The sequence below is a fragment of the Marmota flaviventris genome, chromosome 6 (genome assembly GCF_047511675.1).
Source record: "Marmota flaviventris isolate mMarFla1 chromosome 6, mMarFla1.hap1, whole genome shotgun sequence".
NCBI classification, from domain to species: Eukaryota; Metazoa; Chordata; class Mammalia; order Rodentia; family Sciuridae; genus Marmota; species Marmota flaviventris.
In genome coordinates this window covers 129,761,459-129,783,477 of record NC_092503.1, presented here as the reverse complement: position 1 = coordinate 129,783,477, position 22,019 = coordinate 129,761,459, and the positions used below count along the sequence as shown (strand labels likewise).

Below are 22,019 nucleotides of genomic sequence, written 5' to 3'. Positions count from 1 at the left end.
ATCTGTGCTTGGGCGCAGGAAGTCCAGGGGCTGAGTTGAGGTATGGGTCCATCCTACCAGCAGCCGACCACTGTCGAGGCTGAGACTGGGGCCAGAACTGCCTCTGCTCACCAGCAGACCACTGTGTGGGAGCCTAGGCCCAGAGTGGCCCAGGTCCATTCAGACACCAGCAGACTGGCGCTGAAGCTCTGGCTTGACCCAGGATTGACTCCACCCACTGGCAGAGTACTCCTGCCAGAGTTCAGGCTCCACCCAGGACTGACTGTTGTATTCTACTATATTTCCTATCCTCCACTATCCCCCCTCCCCACCACTCCCCTCCCATCTTCTCTCTCTACCCCATCTACTGTAATTCATTTCTCTCCCTTGATTTTTTTTCCCTTTCCCCTCATTTCCTCTTATATGTAATTTTGTATAACAATGAGGGTCTCCTTCCATTTCCATGTAATTTCCCTTCTCTCTCCCTTTCCCTCCCACCTCTCATCCCTGTTTAGTGTTAATCTTTTTCTCATGCTCTTCCTCCCTGCTCTGTTTTTAGTTGCTCTCCTTATATCAAAGAAGACATTTGGCATTTGTTTTTTTAGGGATTGGCTAGCTTCACTTAGCATAATCTGCTCTAATGCCATCCATTTTCCTGCAAATTCCATGATTTTGTCATTTTTTAGTGCTGAGTAATACTCCATTGTGTATAAATGCTACATTTTCTTAATCCATTCATCTATTGAAGGGCATCTAAGTTGGTTCCACAGTCTAGCTATTGTGAATTGTGCTGCTATGAACATCGATGTAGCAGTATCCCGATAGTACGCTCTTTTAAGTTCTTCAGGGAATAGTCCAAGAAGGGCAAGAGCTGGGTCAAATGGTGGTTCCATTCCCAGCTTTCCCAGGAATATCCATACTGCTTTCCAAATTGGCTGCACCAATTTGCAATCCCACCAGCAATGTACAAGTGAACCCTTTTCCCCACATCCTCGCCAGCACTTGTTGTTGTTTGACTTCATAAAGGCTGCAATCTTACTGGAGTGAGATGGTATCTTAGGGTGGTATTGATTTGCATTTCTCTGACTGCTAGAGATGGTGAGCATTTTTTCATGTACTGGTTGATTGATTTTATATCCTCCTCTGAGAAGTGTCTGTTCAGGTCCTTGGCCCATTTGTTGATTGGGTTATTTGTTATCTTATTGTCTAATTTTTTCAATTCTTTGTATACTCTGGATATTAGGGCTCTATCTGAAGTGTGAGGAGTAAAGATTTGTTCCCAGGATGTAGGCTCCCTATTTACCTCTCTTATAGTTTCTCTTGCTGAGAAAAAAACTTTTTAGTTTAAGTAAGTCCCATTTGTTGATTCTTGTTTTTAACTCTTGTGCTATGGGTGTCCTATTAAGGAATTTGGAGCCCGACCCCACAACATGTAGATCAGAGCCAACTTTTTCTTCTATCAGATGCAAAGTCTCTGATTTGATATAAAGCTCCTTGATGCATTTTGAGTTAACTTTTGTGCATGGTGAGAGAAAGGGATTCAGTTTCATTTTGTTGCATATGGATTTCCAGTTTTCCCAGCACCATTTGTTGAAGATGCTATCCTTCCTCCATTGCATGCTTTTAGTCCCTTTATCGAATATAAGATAGTTGAAATTTTGTGGATTGGTTTCTGTGTCCTCTGTTCTGTACCATTGGTCCACCCGCCTGTTTTGGTACCAGTACCATGCTGTTTTTGTTACTATTGCTCTGTAGTACAGTTTGAAATCTGGTACCGCTATACCTCCTGATTCACACTTCCTGCTTGGAATTGCTTTTGCTATTCTGGGTCTTTTATTTTTCCATATGAATTTCATGATTGCTTTATCTATTTCTACAAGAAATGCCATTGGGACTTTGATAGGCATTGCATTGAACCTATAGAGAACTTTTGGTAACATCGCTATTTTGATGATGTTAGTTCTGCCTATCCATGAACAGGGTATATTTTTCCATCTTCTAGGATCTTCTTCTATTTCTCTCTTTAGGGTTCTGTAGTTTTCATTGTATAAATCTTTCACCTCTTTTGTTAGGTTGATTCCCAAGTTTTTTTTTTTTTTTTTTTTTTGAGGATATTGTGAATGGGGTGGTTTTCCTCATTTCCAGTTTAGAAGATTTGTCGCTGATATACAGGAATGCCTTTGATTTATGTGTGTTGATTTTATATCCTGCCACTTTGCTGAATTCATTTATTAGCTCTAGTAGTTTCTTTGTAGACCCTTTTGGGTCTTCTAGGTATAGGATCATATCATCTGCAAATAGTGATAATTTTAAGTTCTTCTTTTCCTATCTTAATGCCTTTAATTTGTTTTGTCTGTCTAATTGCTCTGGCCAGTATTTCGAGTACAATATTGAATAGAAGTGGTGAGAGAGGGAATCCCTGTCTTGTTCCAGATTTTAGAGGGAATGCCTTCAGTTTTTCTCCATTTAGAATGATGCTAGCCTGAGGCTTAGCATATATAGCTTTTAGAATGTTGAGGTAAGTTCCTGTTATCCCTAGTTTTTCTAGTGTTTTGAACATAAAGGGATACTGTACTTTGTCGAATGCTTTTTCTGCATTATTCGAGATGATCATATGGTTCTTATCTTTAAGTCTATTGATGTGGTGAATAACATTTATTGATTTCCATATATTGAACCAGCCTTGCATCCCAGGGATGAATCCTACTTGATCATGCTGCACGATCTTTTTGGTATGTTTTTGTATCCGATCTGCCAGAATTTTATTGAGTATTTTTGCATCTAAATTCATTAGGGATATTGGTCTGTAGTTTTCTTTCTTTGAGGTGTCTTTATCTGGTTTGGGAATCAGGGTGATATTGGCCTCATAGAATGAATTTGGAAGTTCTCCCTCCTTTTCTATCTCCTGAAATAGATTGTAGAGTATTGGTATTAGTTCTTCTTTAAAGTTCTTGTAAAACTCTGCTGTATATCCATCCGGTCCTGGGCTTTTCTTGGTTGGTAGTCTTTTGATGGCTTCTTCTATTTCCTCACTTGATATTGGTCTGTTTAGGTTGTTTATATCATCCTGACTCAATCTGGGTAGTGCATATGTCTTAAGGAATTTATCAATGCCTTCACTATCTTCTATTTTATTAGAGTATAGGGTTTCAAAATAATTTCTAATTATCTTCTGTATTTCTGAATTTTCTGTTGCAATGTTGCCTTTTTCATCCCGTAAGCTAGTAATTTGGGTTCTCTCCTTCTCTTTGTTAGTGTGGCTAGTGGTCTATCAATCTTATTTATTTTTTCAAAGAATCAACTTTTAGTTTTGTCAATTTTTTCGATTGTTTCTTTTGTTTCGAGTTCATTGATTTCAGCTCTAATTTTAATTATTTCTTGCCTTCTACTGTATTTGCTGCTGATTTGTTCTTCTTTTTCTAAGGCTTCGAGGTGTAGTGTGAGGTCATTTATTTGTTGGCTTTTCCTTCTTTTAAGGAATGAATTCCATGAAATGAATTTTCCTCTTAGTACTAATTTCATAGTGTCCCAGAGATTTTGATATGTTGTGTCTGAGTTTTCATTTACCTCTAAGAATTTTTTAATTTCCTCTTTGATGTCTTTTGTAACACTTTGTTCATTCAGTAGCGTATTGTTTAATCTCCATGTGATGTAGGATTTTTCCTTTCTCATTTTATTATTGATTTCCAATTTCATTCCATTATGATCAGATAAAATGCATGTTAGTATCTCTACTCCTTTGTAATTGCTAAGATTTGCCCTGTGACATAATATATGGTCTATTTTTGAGAAGGATCCATGTGCTGCTGAGAAGAAAATGTATCCACTTGATGTTGGGTGGTATATTCTGTATATATCAATTAAGTCTAAATTATTAATTGTATTATTGAGCTCTATGGTTTCTTTATTCAACTTTTGTTTGGAAGATCTGTCCAGTGGTGAGAGAGGTGTGTTAAAATCTCCCATGATTATTGTGTTGTGGTCTATTTGACTCTTGAACTTGAGAAGAGTTTGTTTGATGAACATATATGCACCATTGTTTGGGGCATATATATTAATGATCGTCAAGTCTTGTTGGTGTATGGTTCTCTTGAGCAGTATGTAGTGTCCTTGTTTATCCCTTTTGATTAACTTTGGCTTGAAGTCTATTTTATTTGATACAAGTATGGACACCCCTGCTTGCTCCCGGGGTCCATATGAGTGATATATTTTTTCCCAAATTTCACCTTCAGTCTGTGTATGTCTTTTCCTATCAGATGAGTCTCCTGTAGGCAGCATATTGTTGGATTTTTTTAATCCATTCTACTAGCCTATGTCTTTTTATTGGTGCATTTAAGCCATTAACATTTAGGGTTACTATTGAGATATGGTTTGTATTTCCAGCCATATTTGATTATGTATGTCACTTAACATGATTTGTTTTTTCTCTATGATTAGTTTTTCCTTTAGTGTACTACCTCCTGCTGTTGGTTTTCATTGTTATTTTTCATTTCCTCTTCCTGTAATGTTTTGCCAAGGATGTTTTGAAGAGCTGGTTTTCTAGCTGCAAATTCTTTTAACTTTTGTTTATCATGGAAGATTTTTATTTCATCTTCAATCCTGAAGCTTAATTTTGCTGGATACATGATTCTTGGTTGGAACCCTTTTTCTTTCAGCATTTGAAATATGTTGTTCCAGGATCTTCTAGCTTTCAGAATCTGTGTTGAAAGATCAGCAGTTATCCTGATTGGTTTACCCCTAAATGTAATCTGCTTTCTCTCTCTTATGGCTTTTAAGATTCTCTCCTTATTCTGTATGTTGGGCATCTTCATTATTATTTGTCTTGGTGTGGATCTCTTATGATTTTGTATATTTGGTGTCCTGTAGGCTTCTGGTATTTGGATTACTTTTTCATTCTTTAAGTCTGGGAAGTTTTCTAGTATTATTTCATTGAATAGATTGCTCATTCCCTTGGTTTGGACCTCTATACCCTCTTGTATCCCTATAACTCTTAGGTTTGGTTTCTTTATGTTATCCCATAATTCTTGGATGTTCTGCTCATGATTTCTTAACCTTCTCGCTGAGCTATGTTCTTTTCAAGTTGAAAAACTTTGCCTTTGTTGTCTGAAGTTCTATCTTCTAAGTGTTCTACTCTGCTGGTAATACTCTCATTTGAGTTTTTAATTTGGTTTATTGTTTCCTGCATTTCCAGGATTTCGGTTTGTTTGTTTTTTATATCCTCTATCTCCCTATAGAGTTGATCTTTTGCTTCTTGGATTTGTTTATGTAATTCATTGTCAAAGTGATCTTTCATTGTCTAAATTTGTTGAATAATGTCTTCCTTGAGACTCCAGATCATCTGAAGCATGTATATCCTGAACGCTTTGTCTGACATTCCATCAGCTGCAGATATTACCTCATCTAATGTTGCATTGAACTGTATTGTTTGTAGTCCTTTCTTTCCTTGTCTTTTCATACTGCTCATGATTCTTTCAGCTTTGTGAAACTGTTGTGCTAATGTTATTACCCTTATATATTTGTATTGTTCTTGTATAGCTCCAAAATCCCTCTTTTTGCGGAGAAAGACAATGTTAACAGTTCCCAATATCAACAGTACATCATCTAAGCATAAGTTTTCATTATTAATACATTTATAGTTAGATTCTAAGTCTATAGATATTGGTTTTAATTATTACTTAAGAATATATTCATTAGTTTCATAAAAGGCATACCATATCTGGTGGCATATAGAAAACTTAATTTCAGACGAAGGATGAGGGAAAGGAGTGAGGGTATGAGGTTAAACTAACTTGGCACCTTTGGAGAACTCTAACCAATAGACTGGTAATTTATGGAAGAATGTATAGACTCAACCTCCTATCTGTATTTAGATAGTTACCCTATGTATAGATAGCAAAATTTAGGAGATTGAAAGTGGGATAGAGAGAATACGAATGAAAAAAAAAGAAAAAAAATAACAAGGAAGAAAAGAGAAATAAGAGAGAAGGAAAAGGAAAGTAAGATAGAAATAAAGAAAAAATGGGGGGAAGGTGGGATATATGCAATTCCTCTATATTATATTACTTTGGTAATTTGGTTGTTCATGCACAGTTCTTGGTTTCACATATGTTGAAGTTGTGGAAGAGAGAAAAGAAAAGGAAGAAACAAAGAGAAAAAAAAAGTCTCTCAGAACACTGTTTTCCTTGCTTCCAGTAGGTGGCATTGTCTATTCCTAGCTTGAGCCTCTGTATTCAGGGTGGTGGGTATAGCCAGTGTGAAAGGAAATGAGCTTCCACCTGTATCTTCCCTACTCTAGTCTCTGAGGTAGAAACCAGGTGCCTGTACAATTGTTGTTTTGCATTGATTGCTACAACCCCCAAAAGCTTGTGGGAAATATTTTGAGTTATCGCAGCTAAGGGTGGGGGAGTTGGAAACTGGCTACCTGGATCAGCCGCAGAACCCTGCTGGTAGCCACACCCCTTTTGATGGGTTTTAAGGGTTGATGGGCTTCCTCTGGACTAGCACACGGGGCAGGGCCGGGCTTCCTCCTCTGGTCTGGTTTGGCGCCGGGCTTCCTCTTCTGGTCTGGCTTGGCTGGCACAAGGCTGCTTCCTCCTCTCATCTCCAACATTTCATTCTTAACCCAGAGTTACAAATAAAATCCTACATAATACTGCATATGTTGTCCAGGAAAAAGAGTAGCAAAAGTAATATGTTCTGAACATGTATGAGCATATATTCACAGCCATGTTTAAATGAATTCCAGGTGGTCACGTATCAAGTGAAAAGATGTCAAAGGTTTGCAGTCTGGCTAAGGAGAGGTTCTCTGAAGGGCACTCTGTGGAACACATTTCTCCTGCAGTAGCTCTGCTGGACTCAATCCAATTCTAAGCAGATTTCTATAATCCTGGCCTCTCACTGGGTCAACTCCATCTGATTTCAAGCATTATTGAAAGAGACACAGGGACAATGATTATTGAAAGGGCTGTGACAAAACTTTCTCTTGAAGTTGCTTTTTTTTTTTTTTAATCATGCTCAGAAACCCCAATTCACATTGGTTGAAAAGACTCGGGACCACCTCTATTTCAGCATAGGGGACAAACTGAGTCCAGCTGGTGGTCCTCAGATGATAAACATGCTAAAAATTCCATGGAGGGATTTTGGGTTTCTTGTTTTGGTTTTTTAAATTGGCTGCTTAGGAAAGTGCTTAATCAGCCTCCTATATTATTTGTATCAGTTCAGGAAGATTCATCTGGGTAATTTAAGGACATAGTCTGGAAGAGAATTTTCAGAATTGGGAGGACAAACATATTTTAAAATCAGATGGTCTAAAGGATCCTGTGGTTAGCCTTCCCCTGAGACGAACAGGTGGCCCAGTGACAATAATCCAAGGCAGCTCTTAGGTGCTGCCTGTTAACTTAGGATCATTTTGGTATTTGCCAACATCTTACCACATTATTTTGTTGTTTGTAGTTTGGGTGTTTACATTTTCAATTACATTTCATAATGTTCATTTATTTTATCTCTTCTTTCCAAGGCCTTTATCTCTACATCCATTCTTGTCTGTTTTTTTTTATTTTTAATTTTTTGGTGCAAGGGATCAAACCCATAACCTTGCACATCTTTCTCTTGTTTCACTGTGTTCAGTGATATTTCTAGTGCATTGTTAATTAGTAAACAGCAGCTGCATCTGCATTATGGTCGTGTTGATCTACATCAGGGCACCACCGTGTTGTTTACCCATTGAGAAGGATTCAGATTGCCATCCCTCAGTCCCCAGATGAAGTGACACTATCAGGTTTTGTGTGACAGGACCACCCAGTTGTTCCTGGAATAAACTGCAGTGTTGACAAATATAAGCAGCATGAGTCTAGCTGGGCCTAAAAAAAGCTGAAGTACACTTTCTCAAGTAAATAAATGAATAAACTAATGTCTGGACTGAAAGATCATCATGGGAAACATGCCTCATCTATCTCTGTATTTGTAAATTTTGAGATATATGCCCTGTAAGAAGCATTTTCAAATGTCCTTACATCTTTATAGCTGAGTATTTAAGTGACAAAGCCAGATGACCAGAGGAGATCTCAACCCTCAGAGAGTCTCTCACTACCCAGAACACTCAGTCTACACGCCATGAAGACTTCAGAGGGTCAGGGGCCGAGGGGAACTCAATCCTGTTTCCCCATCCTGTGTGTAAGCTCTCTCTGCCCACTTGCAGATTTTCACAGGAGAGACAGTAGCTCCTTTTCTTGTTTACTAGACTCAGAAACTGAGACATGTCTACAGGCTGAGGATTATAAATAGGGTGAGATGCCAGAGACCCCACAAAAGCATGATTTCTTGAAACACTCTGGAGACTAGGCAAGAAGAAAGGATTGGCAGCAAGAAACGACCTTCCCACTGAGGTCTGTCAGTGAGGGAAACAAAGATAATTCGTTTACCAGGAAACTCTGCCGCAGTCTGGCTGCAGCAAAATAACCGGGGGGTGACGAACAACTTGTATACATTGATACAGAAGGAGTAGGAGCCATTTATTGTGGGACCGGAGCGATACTTATACATTCCACACAGGTTATCTTAATTAGCATAAACTAGATACAGCAGTCAACCAATAAGGAATCTACACACTTAATGTCTCGCTTTTGTTACTTCTCAAACCACTCCCTCTGGCAAAATGCCAGGCGCCATCCAGACTTGTTTACAGACTCTAACATTTACCAGGCGCCATCCTGACTTGTTTACAGACTCTAAAAAAACTCCGTAATATTGTCTAGCTTGTTATTTTACCCTGTTTAAAGGCAGGTGAAAGTATTTTTTTAGTTAGAAACTGACTATAGTATATTATATATAAATTATAATTTATAATTATCTGTATTGATGAGGTATAAAGTGATGTTATGATTTACAAATAATTAAATCAAGATAATTAACATCTGTCCCCTCATGTGAAGGTATTTCAAAGTGTATAAATACTCACTCCTATTATTTAATAGTGAGAAAGTTGTTAAGAGCCTGACCTTGATAATCCAACAACTCTACCTCTGAGCTCCAGCTCTGTCAGTTATGGGTTGTGTGATCTTGGCCAGTATCATAATTAAGCCTTTGTTTTCACATTTGTAAAGCAAGGATAATATACCACTCTCCTCCTTAAGGTTCTTCTGTGGAGGAAATGAGAAAATGTACATGGAAGCTCCATGGAAACTCAGTAAATGTCAGCTATCATTATTTTCTCTTTAGGTTTCTATAAGTAATATGATTCTATTGTATTTCATACAATGGGGGTTGGTGAGGGGAACCCAAGGCCTTGGGGCAAAGAAAAGAGCTATTCATATCCCTGTAGTTTTTAATGATGTTAAGAACTATAATACAACTTCCTGTAAAATATATTTTAGGTCAAAGCCAAGGGAGGTGTGATTCAGAATGTTGAAAAGTGTATGGCTCTTGGACTTGAATAAAGTTTAAGTGACCACGAATTCAGAGGAGACATGAGTCCTTAAACAGATTGTTTATAAAAATTACACATTAAAAAATACATATATATATATATATATATATATATATATATATATATATATATATATATATATATATTATTTATATATATATATTATCATCTATAAAATAGTCATGGAAAGCAATATTCAGTACCAGTGAATATAATGTGTATATTCTAATATAGACATTTAGACTATTTTGTTCATATTGTATTCTATTTTAAACACATTAGTCAAAACCCAGAAGAGGAAATTTCCCAACATAAAACAGACACTTATTGAAATAGAAAGTGAAATATTTAGCCCACAGTATGACACATTCATCAAGCCCATGGGTCAGCACACTTTTTATTTAAACAAGATAATGAATCCTTTAGGTTTTGAAGACTTATAGGTCTCTGTCCCAGCAACTCAACTCTGGTGTTGTAGCAGGAAAGCAATTACAGACAACTTATAAAATAAATGAGTGTGATTGTGTTACAATACAATCTTATTTGCATTCACTTGTGAGGCTGAGGCAGGAGGATCTCATGATCCTCAACGCCAGGTTCAGCAAAAGCAAGGTGCTAAACAACTCACTGAGACCCTGTCTCTTTAAAAAATACAAAATAAGGCTGGGTATGTGGCTCAGTGGTCCTGTGCCCCTAAGCTTAATTCCCAGTATCCCCTGCTGGAAAAAACAAAGGAAAAACAATAAGTTGTAGGCCAGATTTGGCTTTTGTGTTTTGTATTATATTTATTTAAATATTTTATATTTAAATTATATATATATATATATATATATATATATATATATATATATATATATATATATATATATATATATATATATATATATTGCTGCATTCCAGCTGGGCAAAATAACCGAGAGGTGCAAACAACTTGAAGGTTGAAGCGGGAACTACTTTATTGTAAGTGAACTCATCGGGAACTGAGCGGGAACTCAAAGTAGCAGGCACCCAAGGTAGCAGGAGCCGCTTCTCTGCTGGACAGCAGAGGTATATATACTTAACTAAATACACACAGCTTAACTTAATTAACATCGTATAGATACAGCAGTTAGCCAATAAGGAATCCTCATCATCTTAATGGCTCACTGGCATTGCTTCACAAACCACTCCTCCTGGCAAATTGCCAGGCGCCATCTTGACTTGATTTGCATCCCCAAGAATATATTACATTATACTATTATAAATATTGTATATTTAAATAATATACATATAATATATTTTATGTATGTAAATACTATATACATTATATATATATGGAGAGAGACAGAGAGAGAGAGAGATTCATGGATTGCATTCAGGATGTTTGGTCAAATATGAAAGATGAAAAACTAACATGATTCACTGAACTCTTCAGAAGCAAGCTAACAAGCTTAAGTAAACATGATCTCTGTATTATGTAACCATTTGTGCACTGTTAACAAATGAAGACAATTTTATGAATATAGGGGTACATTATATACATGTAACAAATTACAAGTATTTAATGTTTAAATATATATATATATATATATATATATATATATATATATATATATTATGAAAAGCTTCAAACTATATTGGGCTCTTTACTTTCATGGCTACAGGAGCAGCCAGGAGGACACTCAGGCTTCAGAAGAGACTTGCCTCCAGTGTCCTCTGCTGTGGCAAAAAGAAGGTCTGGTTGGATCTCAATGAGACCAATGGACTCTCCAATGCCAACTTTCATCAGCAGATCTGGAAGCTGATCAAAGATAGGCTGATCATCCACAAACCAGTTTCTGTTCATTCTGGGGCTCCATGCCAAAACAATACCTTGGCTCGCCAGAGGCACAGGCATGTGGACATAGGTAAGCAGAAGAGAACAGCTAATGCTCCAATGAAGGGGGAAGGTCACCTGGGTGCAGAGGATACAGATTCTGTGTAGGCTACTCAGAGATTCTGTGGATCTAAGATTGACCACCACATGTATCACAGACTCTACCTGAAGGCAAAGGGCAATGTGTTGAATAACAAGTGGATCCTCATGGAACATATCCACAAGCTGAAGGCAGATAAGGCCAACAAGAAGCTTCTGGCTGACCAGGCTGACACCAAGGTGGAAAACTAGCTCTATGAGGAGCCCTCCAGGCCAAGGAGGAGCACATCAAGACTCTGTCCAAGGAGGAAGACACCAAGACATAAAACTCCCTCTTGTGTCTGTACATAGAGGCCTCTATGATTATATAGATACTCCTTGAAATAAAAAAAAAAGCTTTATCTATTAAAAAATTATATTATACCACAATTTTAGAAGTTAATGGTTTTATAAATTGTCTTTTTTACAACAAAAGAGACAAAGTTAATCTGGTCTTTGAATTGTGAGGTTTAAAGAAGCCAAGTTACTTTTTAAAAAAACAATAATAGATCAACAGTCTCCAAATATTTCTGCTCGGTTGCACATACTTTAATATTTTTAATATTCAACACAGTTCTGAACTTCTTTCACCATTACATAAAATGTTCAAATTGTCAGCATTGAATTTTATTGGAAATGTAATTTTTTTTTTTTTCTGAAACCCATGTCCTGAAAGACTATGGACATACTTTAAAAGGTAAATACTGAAATGTAACTAAACCATATTATTCAGAAAGAACTGTAAGTGCATCCTGGTGATAGTCACTGGTAAAAACTGGCAAATCCAAAAATCTTAGTACAAGAATATGTAAATGTAGTTGGCAACCTTTGGCTGATATGGGAAATATTTGAAAGTAAAGCTGTCAATTGTCATTTAGAAAATAAAAACTATGCTTAACAGAGGACAACTGTTTAAAAAAAAAAAAAAGCTAAGCTCTTTTTTACAGCCATATAATTCATATGGTAAAGATTTTATTTTAACCATTGTAGTTAGAAATACTATTTCTATACTTAAGCACTTAGCTCCAGTCTAGAAAATAAAGTTTATTCTGGCTAATTCTATCAGTTTGACAACTGTATTTTGTTGAAGATGAACTAAAAGAGACTGCGCTTTCATATGGGAATGATAAATCAATGGACCTTTAAATCATCACACTATCTTTATAAGTTCCAAAACACAAAATGTAGCGATGGCATAATGAGCTCAGGAGGCTTAGAGAAATCATGGCCTGTTTGGACTGCAATATTTTCTGTACTCAGAAAGCAGTTCAAGAATTCAAAGCTGAGCAAGATCTAGACATCTACTGAATTCTTATTTTTCAGGAGCACCTTGGTTCCAGGGCAAGAAATTAATGTTTCTTAACAAAAGGGACAAGTGCCTTTCTTTCTTTCTTTCTCTCTTTCTTTCTTTCTTTCTTTCTTTCTTTTTCTTTTCTTTTTCTTTTTTTGGTACTAGGAACTGAATCCAGGTGTGCTTTACCACAGAGCTACATCCCCAGACCTTTTTTATTTTGAGTTCTTCCTAAATTTCCCACGCTGCCCTTAAACTAGATATTTCCCTACTTCAAATTAAAAATTACAAATATGTGTCACTGTACCTGGTGTGTATCAAGATTTTTAAAAACTAAACTTGAATGGCACTTAATTAAATGGCCAAGTTTGAGTTCATAGATGCCTAACCTTGTAGATCAACTAGGAGTTCGTTTGAGTTTGTTGAGTTAGATGAAAAGTGCTTAGAACAGTACCTGACCTAATAAATTCTCAGTACACTGCACCATCACCTGGTTAAGATCAACATTTCTTATTGTGTACTGTATATCGTGGGATAGTGGAACTGTGTGCCTTGACACTGCTCTGACAGTTTTGCCAATGGCCCTGTTCATAGCCCACAGTCCTCATCCCTGCCACCTGGACCTTCTCCCACATCCTTGGGCAGTGGTTGGCATACAGGTGCACACCAGCATCACTTGCAGATCATCATCTCATCTGACCTCCTTATTTACCTGAGGCTACTGGCCTCTCTTCCCTGGTTCCCAGGCAGTGCTCCTGTGATTTGCTGTCCTGGGACCTTCTCCACATTGATAGAAGGGAGCTGAGCCATTGTGATTGGATGGTAACCACCAAAGCATTTATACAGTCCTGAAGAACTTCTAGCACCATGAAAAGTGCAGGCTCTGCAGCCAGCTATCTGGGTGCTGGCCTAGCTTCTGCTCCAGTTCTGCCCTGGGCAAGTCCATTGCACTAGTCCTACCTGCCTTCCTCTGTCAAGACCAACTCCTATGTGGAGATATATTGGCATGTGGTCTTAATGATCTACAAAGGAATGGGATTAGAATTACCTGGTATGTAATAAGCAGTCAAAATTAAAAATTTTAACTTATCTTTTTTTAATATTCCTCATTATGAGCCCTAGATCTTGAGATAGTAAAACAAATGGAAGCTATCTGGGTTCAAATTCTGACTAAATGACTCATTAGGAGCACAATTTGGAGCACATTATTAAACTATGATCAGCCTGTTAGGCTATGGGATTAATACTACCTACTTCATAACACATAGTTGTTACAGAAGTAAATAAGAAGTGGAATTAAGCACTGTGTATAATGCCAAGCATATAATAAATAGGAATTTCTGAACTTCAGTGCAGTGTTTTTTAGACCTTATGATTACTGATACCAGATTTCAGATCAAAGTTATCATAGAGGGCCCTATTTTCATATATCAATTGGAATTTAGCTCTACTAGTATCTAGAACTGTAGTAGCAACAGTAGTTTTTTTTTAAATCAGTGTTTATGAACTCTTGCAATAAAATATATTAGAAAAAAGTGAATTAAATATAGTTAAATTTAAAAAGTATATTCACATATGTGCATAATGAGCTAAAGGCAGATCACAGTAAAAAAATTTAGAATTCCTTATGAAATTCAGAAGTCTAGTTTGACCCCTGTTGAGCAGTTAGTCAAAAAGAACTTTCACTGTGTTAACACACCCCTAGCTTGGCTCTGTTTCTTGGAAAATTTTAGAGTCTGTTATTTTAGTACTGTGCTATTATGTATTAGATGAACTAGTTTTCCTGGTTGGTTTCTATTTGTAACATTTGATTGATAATCCACAGAGATTTGTACACAAGAGTTTGTTACTTCTAAAGTCATTAGGATCCTTTTTAGTATATACACAGCAAAGAGGCTATTTTCCAAATGATGCTATTTTACCAACATCATGAATGAGATGCTGCCGATTTGACTGGCTTGGTAGAAGGTCCTCTTTTGGTTTCAGAATGTTCTCTTGTAGGTCACAATTTGCTAAGTGTTTTTTTTTTTTTTTTTTTTTTTTTTTTTTTAACATGAGTTGTGTTGAATTTTCTTGAATTTTCTCTAACACATCTACAATACCAGTACCTTGATGTGATGCTTCCTTTTTATCAGTATTGTCTAATAGACCTTTCTGCCATGACAGAAATGTACGGTATCTGCATTGCACTGTCAGATATGATAGCTACCAGACTATGTGGTTATTGAGCTCTTGAAATAACTGGTGGGACTGAGGAACTGATATTTGATTTTGTGGGATTTTAATTAATTTAAATAGTCATACAAGGGTTTTGGATCCTGTATTGAATGATTAATATGTAGGTTAGCAGAAGACACTTTAATTGGTATTCATTATAATTTTCTTTTCCTAATATTTTCCTTCCCTTCCTTTCTTCTCTTCCTTCTCTTCCTTTCTTCCTCCCTCCTTCACACTCTTTCTCTTTCTTGCTTTCTTTCTCTACCCCTTTCTTCATTCTTTCTTTCTTTCCTTCCTTCCTTCCTTCCTTCCTTCCTTCCTTCCTTCCTTCCTTCCTTCCTTCTTTCCTTCCTTCCTTCCTTCTTTCCTTCTTTCCTTTTCTCTAGCACTGGAGCTCAAAACCAGGACCTCAGCATGCAAGGAAAGTGCTCTACCACTGAAACACATCCCATCCTTCAGGAGAGTTTTCAATTAGAATCTCCTGAAATAAACCTGGGTATACAAATATGAAAATCACAATTTTAGAAATGGGAGGTCCATGCCTTCAATCCCAGTGGCTTGGGAGTGTGAGACAGGAGGATTATAAGCTCAAAGCCAGTCTGAACAAATTAGTGAGATCCTGTCTCAAAAAATAAGACCTTTGAATGTGAGTCAGCAGTTAAGCTCCCCAGGGTTCACTCTCCAGTACCAAGGGGAGGAAAAGAATTTTACAAATGGGAAATAACATTTTTGAAACAATACAATTTTCACAATTTTAGCTTCAATTTAAAAATTTACTCCTATTCTCAGACTTTATTTACAGGGCATTCTGCTATTTTTTTTTTTTCCTGGAAAACCATGGTACTTGAATAAATCTGGCTTTTTCAAATGTGAAAATATAATCCACTGAGAGTTAGCTGTCAATTTCTGATAGTATTAAGTTGTAAGTTCCACAAAGACAGAAAGGTTTTTTTGTTTGTTTTTAGTACTGGAGATTAAACCCAGAGCCAGGCACATGCTAAGCGAGCACTTAACTGGGAGCTTTATTCCAGCCCAGTAAGTGTTTTTAATTGTTTTCTCTCTGTTATCTAGCATAGTGACAGTATATAGTAAACATCATTAAATGTTTGTTGAATTATTATAATTAAATATCAACAACCTAAAGCTTTAAATGACACAACAGTCCTTAAATCCTACAATACAGTAGTGACATTAGTTCATGTCAGTAGCAAGAAGGAGACGGGAACCAGGGCCACAGTGCAGTGATCCATGGCTGGTAGTTGAAACCTCAGGGTGCAAGCTGCATCAGTACAGGGCTCTGCCATGTGTACAGACACATGTTTGGACACAGTCCAACTATAATCAAGGTCTATTTACCCTGCAGTCTTAGGTTCAGAGTTAGAAAGGACTTTCCACATGATTTAAACCAACATTTTTTTTCTCCAGAAGAATTTCTCTTTACATTGTACTTAAACATGGTTGCTATGGTCTGAATGTGTTCTCCCCAAATGTATATGTTGTAACAATCACCATTGTGACCACTGAAAAAGGGAGAGAAATTTAGGATGGGATTAGGTCATGGGGATCTATATTTTTTAACAGAATCAATGCCCTTTTATAAGAGGCTTCACACATCATTCACATCCCTTTGGCCCCTTCTGCTTTCTGTCATCTGATGATTCAGCAACACATGCCATCTTGGACAATGTGAATATACATAGTGTTCCTGAACTGTACACTTCAAAATGGTTCAAATGGCAAATGGTACGTGTATTTTAAAAAAAAAAAAAAAAAAAAAAAAAAAAAAAAAAAAAAAAAAACCACATTGAAAGATGCATTTTCTATTGTTCAGTGTTTCCTGCTATTATTTAGTAATCACATTCATTAAGAGCACTAACCCAGCAGGCCACAGTGGTGCATGCCTGTCAGCCATTGGGAGGCTGAGGCAGGAGGATTGCAAGTTCAAAGCCAGCCTCAGCAAAAGCAAGGTGCTAAGCAATCCAGTGAGACCTTCTCTCTAAATAAAATACAAAATAGGGTTATGGATGTGGCTCAGTGGCCAAGAGCTTAGGAGTTCAATCTCTGGTACCCAAAAAAAGAAGCACTAATCAAAATTTCACAGCCCTGTATTTGAGATTTGATTCTGCTTGCTGCACCTCTGGAAACTAAAAGCATGTACTTAGCTAAGCCTCAGTTTCCTCTTCTGTAACATAGGAATTATAAAATGCTTACTTCCCCACTAGAGGTTGCTGTGAAATTTCAACTTGGTAAAGTCTACATACACAAAAAAAAGCTCAATAAATGTTAGCTCTGATTTTATTTTTAAGTTTTCAAACCAATATGATTCTTGTACTTTGTATAAGGAAGGCTAAAAAAATGGCTTTAGCATTAAAAAGGCCATTTGTTCATTTCTCCTTAGTCCTTAATGTTAAAGAGAACTATAAGACAACATGCTATAAAACACATTTCATATTATAGTCAAGTGATGAGCCCATGTGTTGACCACTGAGTCAATAGTTAATAATCTTAAATTATCATACTCTAAGAGGCAACAATTTCAGAGAAGCCAAAATAACTTGAGGTACTTGAAATAATTTACATATAATAATGTGTGTATAAACCTATACATATAATTTTTTATCAAGTATAACATGATCATAGTTGAGTCACAATATAGTTCACACATACAAAAGAAGGCTATTTTATTTTTTTTTTCCCTTTTACATCCTATTTTAGGCAAGATCATGAAACCCAGAAAATAACAGGAATGGACTAGTTTATAAAAGCTGGGTATTTTATAAATGAAACAGATTCAGTCCTCTGCGATTCTCAAATTCCAAACAATAAGACTTACTATACTCTCAAAATGAACTTAAATAAATTCTTGCTCAATTCTAATGATGTATACGTTTTAACTGGTTGATAGTCCAGGTAGAAAAAGTATGTAAAGTGTTTTATAAGTCAAAATATTTCATACAAAAGGATTTCTTATCTTTAAACTGGAAGTTGAACTAAGGGACACTCAACCACTGAGCCACATCCCCAGCCCTATTCTGAATTGTTTTTTTTTTTTTAAAGAGGGAGAGAGAGAGAGAGAGAGAAGTTTTAATATTTATTTTAGTTTTTGGTGGACCCATCTTTGTTTGTATGTGGTGCTGAGGCTCGAACCCGGGCTGCATGCATGTCAGGCAAGCGGGCTACCGCTTGAGCCACATCCCCAGCCCCCCTATTCTGAATTTTATTTAGAGACAGGATTGCTAAGTGCCTCGCCATTGCTAAGGCTGGCTTTGTACTTGAGATACACCTGTCTCAGCCTCCCAAGCTACTGGGATTACAGGCATGCATCACTGTGCCTGGCCAAAAGGAATGGTTTTAACAAAACTCTCATAATCCAAAGAGAAAATGCAATGAAATTAAAAATTTCTGAAGCACGCATTTTTAAAACCATTATAAAAATATGAAAAAGTTTACAAATGACATAAAATAAAAATTTATACAGATAAAATTAAGGGTTTAAAAACTATCAAATGTATTGAAATCATTTAAAGCCAAATAAGACATAATTTATCTATATAATTTAAATTATAATATTATATAAATATATTGCATATTACATAATAACATATATAATATAAATTAAATAAAATATATTTATATAACATTCTAATTTATATTACTTTATATTATATAATTATTTTATTATATATACATATAATAAAAATATATAAATTAGATATATTATATAATTTATATTGTTATTATAAATATATTATATATTATATATTCATATATACAAATTACATAATATATAATATATTTATATTCTTATATATAAATTATAAATATTTATGTATAAATATATATAAATTACATATATTTCATGTAAACTATATTAATATAAATTATATATTTATATATACAAATACATATGAATTATGCATATTGATTGAAAAGTATATGATATATAAAATGCATATACATTATATACACATATAATAAATAAATAAAATAAAATAAAATGCACATACATTATATACACATATAAAAGGGAGAGAAGTTTAGAATGGGATTAGATCATGGGGCTCTATATTTATATAATATATATATATATATATATATATATATATATATATATATATATATATTTAATAAATATAAATTAAATATAAATATATATTATTATATTATAATATAATAATATATATTTGCTCCAAAATAAAGCTCATTTTCCCCTACTCCCCCTATTTGTTGCAAAAATATCATACATTAAGCATGCACTTACATGAATCATTTTATAGAGAAAATCATTTGAAATTTTAAAGTTATAATACTTATATATATGATATATAATATATATTATCATATGGTATATTTAAATTTATATTAATTTATATTATATTATACATCATTGTAATATAATTATATAATATAATTTCTATTATTATTAATAAGATATAATAAGATTATTATATTTGTATAATTTATATTGATATAATATATAAAATATATGGATTATATGTAATTTGCATGATTTATAATATATCCTGTAGATATATGTAATTCTATAATATGTAGTATATAATATATAATGCATAATATATAATATATAAATATATAATAATTTAAAATATATAGTTTAGTTATTTGGCTTTAGGTGGTTTTAATGCATTTGATACTGTTTTATCCCTTAGCTTTATCCACATAAATTTTTATTTTATGACAATTCCAAACTTTTTAGTATTGATGTGCATTTTCTTTCTACAACTGTATTGACTACCATATGTAAAATTGATAAGTAGAATGCAATTAAATACAGATTTGCAAGCTTTTAGCAACTATGTCAATATTTTAAAATTAATTGAATTGACAATGCTTACTTACAGACTATAACAACATAAGTGGTCAAAGATGCACTAGAACATTATGTGGGAAGAAATATATTCATACCAAATCAAGATTTTTCACACACTTGCATTTAGAATCATTTTATGAATGAGCACTAGGTTTGCTCCAAAATAAAGCTCATTTCCCCTACTCCCCCTATTTGTTGTGAAAAATATCATACATTAAGGATGCATTTACATGAATCATTTTATAGAGAAAATAATTTGAAATTTTAAAATTATAATACTTATTTGATGCACAACTTCCAAAACACAGAATTTAAAGACAATACCAGTGATGCACAATCATTCTATATGACTAAAACACTACCATTCTATATGACTAGCAAACATAATACAAGGCCAAAAGGCAAAATACACACTTTGGCGATCCTATACAAAAGGGGTCTGTCCCAACATTCTTTCATAAAATAAACACAATAACACAAAACAAAACAAGAAAAAGAAAAACTGAATTTTGACAAACCTACACAAACTGTGGCATTTCAAATTCAAGGTCTTATAATTCTTCCATCTGTTTTAGCCTGAGTCCCTGGCACATTGGATTCATGTCAGGCAGGCCGAGCTCCTCAGAGTTCTTTTTAGGCTCAGCACCTGGCTGCAAAGGACAAGCTGATGTGCTGTTGCCTCTGGAACGAATTTCTCCACATGACTCAAGGGAGTAAGAGCTGTGCTAGGAGGCACTGCTGCTGAAGGTGAGCTGGTCTCTCCTCAGTCCCCCTGACTTTGCTGGTCAGGGTAGGTGGTTTGCAAAATGTTGTCTCGAGATGGAGCTGCAGTGTTCTGGGTGCTCTTGCATGAGCAAGAGGGTAAGAATGAGAGGACGGTCTCTCTGATGCCTCTCTTGCTGATCTGGCTGGCATGTTGGGCTGTGTGACACTGCTGGAATAGTCACCACTTACCCTGATGCACATTGTCACTTTTTCCTGGGGTGCACTTGGCACAATCACTGCACTTGTGCCAGTTAAGTTATTTTGTGTTTACATTATTGTCCCTGAGGTTTTTGTGGAATCTGCTGATCGAAGCCATTAAATTGGGAACCAACAGTAGTAGGGGTATCTTTTCTATTAAGTCCTTCAAAGGTAAGATTCTGGCAAAACTTCTCTGAATAGACATTTCCCACATTTCTGCCGTTTCTCTCATTAGGAAAGCTTGCAAGATGGAACCTATCTACAAGCAAAGGGAAACATCTGATCTTGGTGCTTGGCATAGGCCTCTGTATATCATTTGTCGCCACATCAGATTTCAGACTAAGTGGTTTCGTGGTTTTACACATATGGTCCATATTTGGGGATGATGATTTAAATTCTTTGTTATCTGACAAAGAAGAGATTTTTTTTTTAAACTTCATGGAGCTTGGTTAATAAGGAAGTGTGATTATTTATAAATGGGCACTCTCTCAAACAATATAGTCTTACATAGTTTTCCAACATAATATTCTCAGTCATCTCTGCAGAAGAATTAAAAATCCATACAGTATTAAAGGCACATTTTGAATTAAAGCATTGTTTTTAAAATTTATCTTAATCAATACAACAAATAGCCACAAAGCACATAAAATTAAAAAAAAAAAACACTTCCTGGAGTAACTTGTTTTAATATACTACATATGAATGAATATTTTCTGGGTTAGGACTTTCATGATTTCAACAGGCAGACAATGGTAACTCTAGAACAGTAACACTATTCTGTACAACAAGCAAAGCCATATCCTGAATCCCAAGGACTTTGCCTGTCACTTAATCTGCTTTCCAGCTACATTCTGTCCATACTGAGGGCAACACACCATAGAGGACTTGGATGTTCTCCCAGCTTATCCACTAATACATGGCAACATCCACTGGTCAAAGGAAGGTTGAAGAGCTGTCAAAATTGTCATTCTGCTACTGGTCTTGGTGACTCCAAGACTTACTTCCTTCTATTTCTCCTCTAGTCTGGTCTCAAGGTCCCTGATTTCTCACCTAGAACCCTACCTCCTCACACTCTTTTTTTTTGCTGAATATACCCCATAAATTCCTGTTGCTAGAAAGGTGCAGCCCTCTGGCTATGATCCTCCTCTCCCTGCTGAGAAACATTAGACAACTGTGTGCCTTGCCAGTGGTCTGATGGCTTTCCAATGGCCCTGATCATAGCTCACAGTCCTCATCCCTGCCACCTGGACCTTCTCCCATATCCTGGGCTGTGGTTTGCAGACAGGTGCACATCAGTATCACTTGCAGGTCATCATCTTATCTGATCTCCTTCTTCACCTGAGGCTGCTGGCTTCTCTTCCCTGGTTCCCAGGCAGTGCTC

At 35.6% G+C, this 22,019-nt stretch overlaps 1 pseudogene; it reads left to right on the top strand.

The window, feature by feature from the left end:
• Positions 1 to 11,036: 11,036 nt before the first annotated feature.
• LOC139706170 (large ribosomal subunit protein eL19-like) lies at positions 11,037 to 11,623 on the top strand (annotated as a pseudogene).
• Positions 11,624 to 22,019: the final 10,396 nt, after the last annotated feature.